The sequence below is a fragment of the Schistocerca americana genome, chromosome 2 (genome assembly GCF_021461395.2).
Source record: "Schistocerca americana isolate TAMUIC-IGC-003095 chromosome 2, iqSchAmer2.1, whole genome shotgun sequence".
In the NCBI taxonomy this organism is placed as follows: domain Eukaryota; kingdom Metazoa; phylum Arthropoda; class Insecta; order Orthoptera; family Acrididae; genus Schistocerca; species Schistocerca americana.
Genome location: NC_060120.1, coordinates 810,355,454 through 810,367,104, shown reverse-complemented (window position 1 = coordinate 810,367,104; position 11,651 = coordinate 810,355,454). Strand labels below are relative to the sequence as shown.

Genomic DNA, 11,651 nt, shown 5'->3' with positions numbered 1-11,651 from the left:
GCTATATCAGATCCGCCGGCAACCCAACCAAGAGACAGTCAACGGACGCACCAACAAGGCGACTTACTTTCCACCCGACCAGTACACAAGGAACTCTAAAGCCAAAACGTAAAAGACATAGCCGCCATCAACCCAGTATGCATAAGCTGTCAAAAGTACACACACGTGTTGGACAGCGACAACACGGTGAGGAAAGAACTCTGCCTTAATTTTACGTCAGCGGCCGGGGCTCGTAACCGGAACGCTAACGGCCACATGGCAGAAAATTCCGCTCGTGCGCTTGGATTTCAAGTAACCAAAATACAGTTAAACTCCACCGGATGGTGGCCAAACTTTCGCCAACTCGAACACTCGCTGTTGCTCACGGAAATACCTCCAACAGCCAACCATGAAGACCAACGGTGCAATGTGAACACACTGGTTCAAAATGGCTCTGAGCACTATGGGACTTAACATCTATGGTCATCAGTCCCCTAGAACTTAGAACTACTTAAACCTAACTAACCTAATGACATCACACACATCCATGCCCGAGGCAGGATTCGAACCTGCGACCGTAGCAGTCGCGCGGCTCCGGACTGCGCGCCTAGAACCGCGAGACCACCGCGGCCGGCTGAACAGACTGGCTTCGGTAATTAAATCTCCACTCAACTTTGATGTCCTGGGTCGGTGTGCCACGAATCTCGTAGCAGTAGGAACAGCTCCCACACACTCCGACACCGCATAGAGAACGCCAGCGGCCCCGGCCCACAACGCCGCGCGGAGATTTCCTGGCTGATCCACACCAACCGACCGACTGTCGCACATCAGCAGGGACCGTGCAGGCAGCGGCTGTGCAATAACAAGGACGAATCACGAGTCGGTACACGCAGCCAACCCATAAGCGATCACTGGCCAACATACACGTTGTCCGACAACACGACCGACCAACGACCAACCAAGGTGGTCCGCACTCAAGTGATTTGTTTCGGCAACCGTCGGGCGAGTCAAGGCTGTCCAGACCTCACTGCAGCTGCGCCCCGACTGAACTTCTGCCGCGTCCTGTCAAACACTGCCAGGTCCGGACTGCACCGCTAGCGCCTCCCCAACTCAATGGCAGATCCGAACTACATTGTAACACACGAGGACCGGGAAGTAATAGCAGTCCAGCAAAGATAATATGGCAGGGCCTATATCGATAAGCGCTGCTGCTGCAGCTCACTGGCAAGCAAGGCAGCAACTCAGTGTCAGCAGTAATTGAAAATTAACATAACGAGGTGGCAGTACGGTGAAAACAAGATGTAAAATAATAAATGGCATGAACACGAGCCACACACGGCTCAACGGTGAACGGTTTATGATGTAGTTGGTGCACAGTACGGTGACGTACCTTTCTAATGGTCGGATTGGAAGATCCGGAACCTTGACAACCAGCATGTCTGCTTCCACATTACCACACAGTCCAATATCGGGATACTGTAACATCCGAATGCCCCGCAAATCTGGGTACTGCACGATTCGACCAGCCTGCAAAATGAGGATCCAAAGTGAGGCTCCTTTTATACTTTTTCAGATGCTGTCCCACACAGTGATCACACATAATCTGATGTTGTTCACGTCCCTTACACACCCGACCAGGCCTGGTAACAACACCGTACACAAACAACACTAATGTACTCTAGTGGCAGTTCTGCCTGTCACAAACAATTGCAACTCTAAACACTTACATATCCGCCAATGGTGTGTACATGTAAGAGCTTACGCTGGCATCCGACCATGTCCCTCGGGTGATTCACATTTTTTTGTCAGGCATTGTATTACTCGGCCAATTTCCTGTAAACAAGCCATCTGCACTGTTACGTACCAACCATGTATCAGGCAGCTTGCCATAGAATTTCGTAATTGCGAGACCTCGTTCACTTAGTGTTCCTGGTGTGAGTGTCAACAAGTGCAAAACGAAATAGCAGCGTTTCATCGCGTTAGCAGGTCACGCGGAAAGCGGACATCAGCCCTTTGCGTGAACTGGGTAGCTAGCATCAACAGGAGCTTAGTAAAGCAGAACGACAGAGAAGTATAACGTCACCTTGTTACGTGAAATAAAAAGCCGCATTGCTAAGGCAAGAAGACGTACAGAACGGTATGGACCAGTCTGTTGGTATAATAAATGTGTTAAGCAAATAGGGAGCGATATGAATCTCTGATACATTCATATTAGGAAGGCCTATGCGGTCATTACAAGTGACATTGGGTCAACACCAGCCGATATTCCAGCATTTGAGTCAGAAGAGAGTTGGTCAGAAGGATCGATGGTGTACAGGACGCATGTACTCGATTCTCTGACACGGTATTAACGCTAGGTATAAGTCTGTTGTAGATTTGATGCTCATACTCAACACCGCCAACAGCCGCCGGAGAGATGTCTTCCTCTCCGAAAGCACCAGTCACGAGTTCGGCGCTGCTGACAGCTTTCAACGCACATGAGAAGGCCTGGGTGTCTTCCATGTCGACCTGGGCCAGGACACCACCTTCCTGACACTCCAGCGGAGCCAGGGCTCATACGTGCATGGCAGGAGACGGTCGGAGCGCTTCTGGATCAGACAACAACTGTCATGGCAGTTCAGAGAGCAGAGATGAGCCACAATTATGGGAAGGGATCGAGGACCTCCTAGGCCGGCGTGTGTAAGCCTCATATGCACGCACCACCTTCTTCGAGTGCGGAGGCTGGAGACGCAGCATCCACTTTCTGAGTAGCTGCCGCGTGTTTGCGGTGCACCCGGACAAGCAGCGGCAGAGGACGACCGTAGCATCTGTGGCGTTCGCTGTGTTATTCAGTGGTTTGGTATTTAACTAATTTGTAAATGGAAATGATAATCTTACTTTATTACACTGAGTAATTACTAAATAATTTTTCTCCCGGCTAAAGATTTGATCAAGTTGCTAAAGAACTTCAAGTTAACGTCGTGTTAAAGTGTTGCCTGTAAGTTGTGTAAGTGTCACTAAACCACAGTTCATACAACAGATTCTATACAACTATTGATTAAGATGGAAGCAGTTATCTTCAGCAAAATGATCAATTAAAACCACCGAATATCAGCCGCGCACAACACTGACGTATGTTACCTGAAACAATATTCTTCGCAACTCGTGCGTAATCAATTTCGGCTCCATACATCAGCTAGAAAAGTTTGTTATAACGTTCGTGCTATGAGCACTGTTTTTTAAGAACCAATCTGATTCGAATTATTTTCATTAAAATGAGTTCGGAACCACCGGTGCCCATTTATTTTTACACATTTGTATTACGTTCGGCATTTATGTCTGCAGAGTTGCGTAATTTGAATTTGAATTTGCCGCTGAAATAATTGTTAAGATGGCGGCAGACAATTGATAGAGACTTTATATTGTTAGAGCAAATAAGTAAATATTTAAAATGTTTATTAAACGCTATAAACTACTCTTTCATATTGTGCAGTATTTAGACCTCATCAAGCAAACATTTGATTTGTTTCTAAGGAAAACACAGACAAAAACGCGATACAAATCGCTATCATCAATGGCTGCGCTCGTTGGAGCGGAAAGAAATAATTAACACAGATAATGCTTACTGAGAGAGGAATTAAAGTTACAAATAATTATTCACTCATATTTATAATAATAATGAACTCTATTTTCAAGTAATAATTAACAAATAATTACAGTTTCTTAACAGACCTCAGTTTGATATGCGTCCGCAATCTACAAAAGCCATCCAACAAAAGGTAAAAACAAAGGAAGACAAACGCAGATCATAAAAGGAATTTACAATTATCATTGTCTTTGTATGATACACATCGATATGTCTAATTACATCATAGAATATTATATAAATAATTAATATTTATAAGTTTTCACTGTTCTTTCATACGTCGAATAGATAATGTTTATAACTGTTAGAGGCATAATTTCCTCTCGTCGTACTGTAGCTAAAATTTATCTCGTGGATGTTACACATCGCTAAAGAAGAGACGTATTGTCAGATATAAATGGTTAAAAGTCACTTTTCTTTTACTTTGCCCACCAGCGTACACAGGTTACAACCACGTCCTCTTCTCTGAGGAACCGGCAAGTGGTGAACTGGGAGAGTGTCTCCTGACACACCAGCCATCTGCCACGCCTCCCAACAGTCACCACCTGCAGTACTATAACAAACAAACAAACACTGTCCGAATAGATCTTGGAGGCCCAACGGTACCGACAGGCCGCTGCGTCACCCTCAGTCCTCTGGCGTCACTGGATGCGGATAAGGAGAGATGTGGTCTGCACACCGCTCTCCCAGCCGTTGTCAGTTTTCGTCACCAGTGCCGCTACTTCTCAGTCAAGTACCTCCTCTATTGGCCTCACAAGAACTGAGTGTACCTTGCTTGCCAACAGCACTCGGCAGGCCTGGACAGTGACCCATCCATGTGCTAGTCAAGCCCGACAGTGCTTAACTTCGGTGATCTGACGGGAACCGGTGTTACCATTGCGGCAAAGCTGTTGGCAGCCATCTGTACTGAAAGCTGTTAAATCATCTCTCTCTCTCTCTTTCTCTTTTGCAGCGTTTAACCCACCGTTTCCATAATGTGCCTGAGATTTTTGTTGTAACTTTGAGCCCACGTAACACCTTTCCTTTCGCCACCGTTGTCAGTTAACCTAAGGGAGGGTAGTGAACCGTATTTTCTGAGGCAGTGACAGGCAACAATCCTAGTATTTGGTTAAAGGGGCGTGGGAAACCATCTGAAATCAAAGGGTAGTCGGTACACTACACCAAATGTCGTTAATTCACGATGCGATTTCATTATGGGTCTCTTCCTTGTGTCCCAAGCTACAATGCTGCGAGTTAGGCAATTGAGCAGATTGTTGTGCGCCTCTCCTAGCTTTATAAACATATAGTTTTTGATCTTATTGTTTTCTTGCTATGGTGAAGCGTAAGCAGAGAAAAATAAGTCAAGAGTCTCGATCCGGCACACAGTTTTAATCTACCAGGAACTTTCATATCAGCCCACACTCCGCTGCAGAGTGAAACTCTCATTCTGTATATATATATTATTCTTTCTCATTCTCAGATCATTTTCGTCCCCAGCTGTTCCAACAACATACACTGCTCTTAATCAAGAAACGATATTTCGAAAGTGGGCAATCAGGCGATTGGTAGTAAAGGTTGTATGTATCCACTGTCACTACTCCTCTCCGATACAGAGAGTATCCCGGACAAGTAAGCCTTTTAAGTATAGAGAAAGATAGATAATATACAATATATAGAAGAAGGGAGAAAAGTGAGAATGGAGAACGAAGTGCTCGAGTTATAAATAGTATGAGAAAGAGATGTAATTTCAGTGTATATATTCGAGAAGCTGTGATGGAAATAATGTACAGATTCAAGGGTGGGATTAAGATGCGAGGTGAAAGGGTATCTTATTGACGACATTGCTGTCCTCAGTGAAAATAAGTAAGAACTGCAGGACCTGTTGAATAGAATGAACAGTCTAATGAGTATACACTGTGCATTGAGAGTAAACTGAAGAAAAACGAAAGTAATGAGGAATAACAGAAATGAGATTAGTGATAAAATTATGAAAACTTGGAAACCACAAGCTAGAGGTAGTTAATGAATGCACGATACTTGTACAGAATATTTCTGCTGTCAGTATACATCCACTTTCCCCGTGCGAGGGTATAGGTCAGGGCTGCTTAACCCGTTGATTGCGATCGACCAGTGGATCACCACGGCTTTAAGAGTAGATCTTACAAAACCTTTGTCCGAAACCTGTTTAAATTTGCTGTGTTGAACTTGTTTGTTGAAAAATGAGTGCTTTTAAACACAGAAAAACATTCCACTTCCATGGCGAATGAGAACAGTTTCTTGTTTCATTGTATAAAGATACGTTAGCTGAGGAGGAAGGAACTTCCTAATCTGAAAATTCAATTACAATCACAGCAGGTGTTTCTTATAAAGCCTGTACAATAACGTCTTTCATCAAACATGGCATCATTTCGTGTATCGGAAGTACTGATGAAATATGCAAAACCAACTGAAGTTGTTATGGAGTGTATTCTAACTGCTAGTGAACCCTTTATTTCCACCACAAGTTGAGATTTTTGTAACATCGATATTTTCGGATTTCAATGTAAACCCTTGCTCACAATTTTTATCTTGGAAGACACTACACAAGGAGAAGATTTTTGCAATGCATTCATATCCTTCCTTCCTGAAAATGATTTGCCAATTCAGAAACTTGCGGCTGTTAATACTGATGAAGTGCCTTTTATGGTAGGCAAACACAAAATATTTGTTATCTTGTATGCAAACGACGAATTTTTCCCGCCTATATTTGAGTATCATTGTATAGTCCATCAGCTGGTAATTTGTGGGTATATTTTTGATAGCTTGATGGCCATAAGATCTCTTAAGTGTGAATGCAGTGTATCCCCTGAAGCCTTGCGGTACTCCAGTGAATACCGGCGAGCAGTAAGTACGATGGGCGGGAGGCGCAACATCAGTAGTGTGCGAGAAGATGGGACTTTGGATAGAACGGGTTTTGTGTCCGGACAGGCTAATGGCGACACTTCGTGAGAAACGGGAAATCCGGGTTCGAGTTTCAGCCCAGCACAAATTTTCACTTGTCGTCATTCAAATTATTTCAGTATCTAATTCCACCTCTGCCAGAAATTATTTCATTTACTTTCATCAATTTCGTAACTATTATACTGAAATTCAAATTGTAGACTGGAAAGAGCCACCATAACAAGAATGAATAGACAGTCGAATAAAGTTTATAGAAAAACAAATTAAAAAACCATTAATTCGTTAAAAATTACACATTACAGAATAAAAATAGGATTATATGAAGATCTTATATATACTAAAACATAATAATATATTAGGTTGCTGAGTTATATGAGTTTTTATTTTGGCTCCAACAATGCGAGGCACACAGCAGTAATGAGAGATTTGTAGCAAGTGGTAAGTAGTAGATGCTCGTGGAAGGAGTTTCAGTTAGAATGTAGAAATTTAGGACAGTTGGTACTGGGAATAGTATGGCGGTACGTGAAAGATAATGATCTTGGGGAACTAAAATGTAGAAGTGAAGCCGGCCGGTGTGGCTGAGCGGTTCTAGGCTCTTGAGTCTGGAACCACGCGACAGCTACGGTCGCTGGTTCGAATCCTGCCTCGGGCATGGATGTGTGTGATGTCCTTAGGTTAGTTAGGTTTAAGTAGTTCTAAGTTCTAGGGGACTGATGACCTCAGATGTTATGTCACATAGTGCTCAGAGCCATTTTTTGTAGAAGTGAAACCATATAAATATCTGCTTTAAGCCGGCCAAATCGTCTATTGGAAAACAAAGAAAACCTGTGAACATATTGTTACTACATAATGAACAGCTACAACGACGACTCGTCTATGCAGGCGAGTTACACTGTCATACTGACCATTCTCATTCAGTCTGTAGTAAAGTTATAAAAATTTCATTTATACTTGAATATTTTTCACAAAGGAATTTTAATTTTATCATTGAACAATAGGTAATGCCGCAGTTCGCTTCACATAGCTTAATGAAGTCAGTGAGGAGTGAATTGTTCTTCTGAGGTGTTAGGTCAGTGCAGCGTCAAGAGATCACGCATGATTTTTGTGTCACGAACATTTATAACAAGAATTGCGTTTCTGAACATCACAAAACTACAGTGGTTGTAGCAGCAGCATCTAAATGCTTAACGATGAATTATAAACTGGGTTGCTTAGGGGCTGTAAAAACATTTGCAAGAAATGTACAGTGTATAAATATACAAAAGATTAATGAAGAAGTTAATTGCAATAACGAAATTTCCGAAATCTTATAAAAACGTCTGAGATAATGACAGACTGGAAAACTCATCATTTTAGATAGCTATACAGAATAAGAGAACACATATAAACTGAAATTAATTTAGATCAGTTATAATAATATTTATGCAAACTACGACATGTTTCTGGATTTTAAAATCACATATTCAGGCGTATGAAGTTATTGTATTTGGTAACACACAACGTGCGGTCGGGCTAGTCAGCGTAAAAGCTCCATCACTGCATGTTGCGGAAACTGTCCGCCTCCGGGCAGCCGTACGGCAGGAAAACCACCGAAAACCACCCACTAATACCCAACAACCGTACGATACATGGTGGAGTATACAACGTACCACTACCAGTCATTTTCCTACCTGTTCCAGGCGCAAATAGACCGAGGGAAGAAATACTGTTTAAAAGCCTCCGTACGACACGTGACATGTCAGATAGTGTGTTCGTTATCCTTAGGTAAAATGTACGTTGGGGGCAGTAGAATCGTTCTGCAGTCGTCCTCAAATGCTGGTTCTCTAAATTTTCGCAATAGTGTATCGCGAAAGGAGCGACGTCTTCGCGCCAGGGATTCTCATTTGATTTCACGAAGCATGTCAGTAATAATTTCGTGTTTATCGGAACCGACTGGTAACAAATTTAGCAGCCCGCCTATGAATTACTTCGATGTCTTCATTTAAGCTGACCCAGTGAGGAATCCATACACTGGATCAGTACTCAAGGATGGGTAACACTAGCGCTCTATACGCCTTGATGGATGAGACACACTTCCCAAAATTCTCCCAGCAAAACGAAGTCGAGAATTCACCTTCCTACTACCAACCTGACATGTTCATTCCAATTCATATCGCTTTGAAAAGTTACTCCTAGACTTTTAACCGATGTGACAGTGTCAACCAGCACCCTACTACTTCTGTATTCAAACGTTACAGGATTGTTTTTCCCGCTTATCCGCATTAAATTACATTTTTCTACATTTAGAGCGAGCTGTCAGTCACCAAACCAACTAGGACTCCTCCCTGTGTCATGTTGTATACTCTTACAATCACTCAACGACGACAGCTTACCGTTCACCACAGCGTCATCAGCAAACAGCTGTAAATCCAAGTCATCTATTCCGTCATATCATTTTTGTACATACAAAATGAGATCTGTCTTACTACACTTCCCTGGGACGCATCAGACGATACTGTTGTCCCTGACGAACGCTCGCCGTCGAGGACAACATACTGGGTTCTATTATTTAAAAAGTCTCGAGCCGTCACATATCTGGGAACATAATATTCAGTATGCATGGACCTTCGTCAACAGTCTCCTGAAGGGCACCATGCCAAACGCTTTCCGAAAATCCAGGAATATGGATTCTACCTGTTGCCCACAATCCATGGTTCGTAGGAAATCATGTGAGAAAATGACAAGCTAAGTTCTGCACGAGCGATGCGTTCTAAATCCTTGATGATTTGTGGAAAGATACAGTACTAGAAGACAAAAAAGAAAGATGGAATCACAATACAGCATCTCTTGTCAATGGGTGATCAGGATAACTGGCGGTAAGAAAAAGTAATAAATTAAAAGAATAAAAAACAAAAGCATATCGTGGTAGAATGCGGACGAAGAGAACTCGTGGAAGAATTTTACTGAAACATTGATATTTTAACTATCTCCTCTAGGTTTTTGCCCTGCATGTGAGTAAATACCAATGCGTAAACATAAAATTTCGAGTTAATATGATACTGGACGTACGTTGATCATGTGCATCACTGTCATCCAATGTGCTCAAAATTATGCGAAAATTGTTGCATGCATCGACCTCGGGAAAGAAGTGTTTGGGTTCCCGATAAATGCATGAACTCCCGTGCAATACTGACACTACGACTTACTCCACAACATAGACTAAAGAGAGGTGGCCTACCTGCCACTGTAGCAATCGTATGTGTAGAGAGGGATTTTGACAAAGTTGTCTGGAATACACTCTTTGAAATTCTCAAGATAGTACGGCTAAAATACTGGTAGAGAAGGTTTACCTACAATTTTGACAGAAACGAGATTGCATTCATTAAGAGCTGAAGGACATGAAAGAGAAGCAGTAAGTGAGAAGAAAGTGAGACAATTCTCTAGCACCTCCAAGATTATATTCAACCTATACTTTGAGCAAGCAGTAAAAAAATCCAAGCAGCAACTCAGAAAGAGAGTTAAAAACATCGAGGTTTGCTTATGGCATTGAAATTCTCAGATGGCAAAGGACTTGGAGGATCAGTTGAAAGGGATAAATATTGTGTTGAAAGAATGTGAATATCAACAAAAGTAAGACAAGTGAAATGGAATCTAGTGGAATTAAATCAGGCGATGCTAAGAAAATCTTACGAGGAGATGAGATCGTAATACATAACTTTTCCTATTTAAGCAGCATAATAAAACATCAGGATGAAATAAAGACTTAAAACACAGACTGGCAATACGAAGAAAGACATTCCTCAGATAGAGATAATTTGTTAACATGGAACCTAAATTTAAGTACTAGGAAATTTCTTCAAGCTCCGTCCCTTCCCTCCACACCTCCTCCGCCACCCCCCCCCCCCCCCCCCCCCCAACGTCACAGCACGCGTTCTCTCAAACCTCAAACTCATTCCAACTTTTTAACCTTTTTCAGAAAAAAATCATTCAGTCATGATATCTTATTTTCACATATCACACTTATTCACACGTCTTTAAGACCACATCCAGGTGTGGGACGCCAGTCAGTGAAACAAAAGTCAAACGTATACAATGTAGATTTTACTTATTCTTTATTTATTTAGTTATTACAAAGTGTTTTTCTCAGCGATGCTACTATAGATGTTTAAAGCTGCTGTATAGGAACTGTTAGGCCATCATATGCTGACATTTGCCTTTATTTATTTATTACGGTGGCGTGCTGAAAATTAATGCTCCTGTATTTTTTTCTGAAAATTCCTGAAGATTTTAGATAAAACAAACTTTATTAACATTCTATACAATTTTATTTCTCTTGTCAACGTATTTATTTGTCAATATAGTCATCCTGGCGATGAACACATTTCACTCAACGTGAAATCAGTTTGTGGATACCGTCACCGTAGAATGTTTGACTTTGTTGACGGAGCCACGACCTTACCTTCGGTTTCAGCGCTTCATCATTATAAAAGTGAAGTCCTCCAAAGTGTGCTTTAAATTGTGGAAAAAGATGAAAATCGATATAGAGCCCTTTCGGAACTGCACTACTGGCCATTAAAATTGCTACACCAAGAAGAAATGCAGATGATAATCGGGTATTCATTGAACAAATGCATTATACTAGAACTGACATGTGATTACATTTTCGCGTAATTCGGGTGCATAGATCCTAAGAGGCCGCGGTGGTCTAGCGGTTCTGGCGCTGCAGTCCGGAACCGCGGGACTGCTACGGTCGCAGGTTCGAATCCTGCCTCGGGCATGGGTGTGTGTGATGTCCTTAGGTTAGTTAGGTTTCAGTAGTTCTAGGTTCTAGGGGACTGATGACCTAAGATGTTGAGTCCCATAGTGCTCAGAGCCATTTGAACCATAGATCCTAAGAAATCAGTACCCAGAACAAACCAACTCTGGCCGCAATAACGGCCTTGATACGCCTTGGGCCTTGAGTCAAACAATGATTGGATGGCGTGTACAGGTACAGTTGCACATGCAGCTTCATCACGATACCACAGTTCGACAAGAGTAGTGACTGGCGTATTGTGACGAGCCAGTTGCTCGGCCACCATTGACCAGACATTTTCAATTGGTGAGAGATCTGGAGAATGTTCTGGCCAGGGCAGCAGTCGAACATTTT

General features: G+C 42.4%; 1 pseudogene; it reads right to left on the bottom strand.

Moving 5' to 3' along the window:
• Window positions 1-4,380: 4,380 nt before the first annotated feature.
• LOC124596937 lies at window positions 4,381-4,499 on the bottom strand (annotated as a pseudogene).
• Window positions 4,500-11,651: the final 7,152 nt, after the last annotated feature.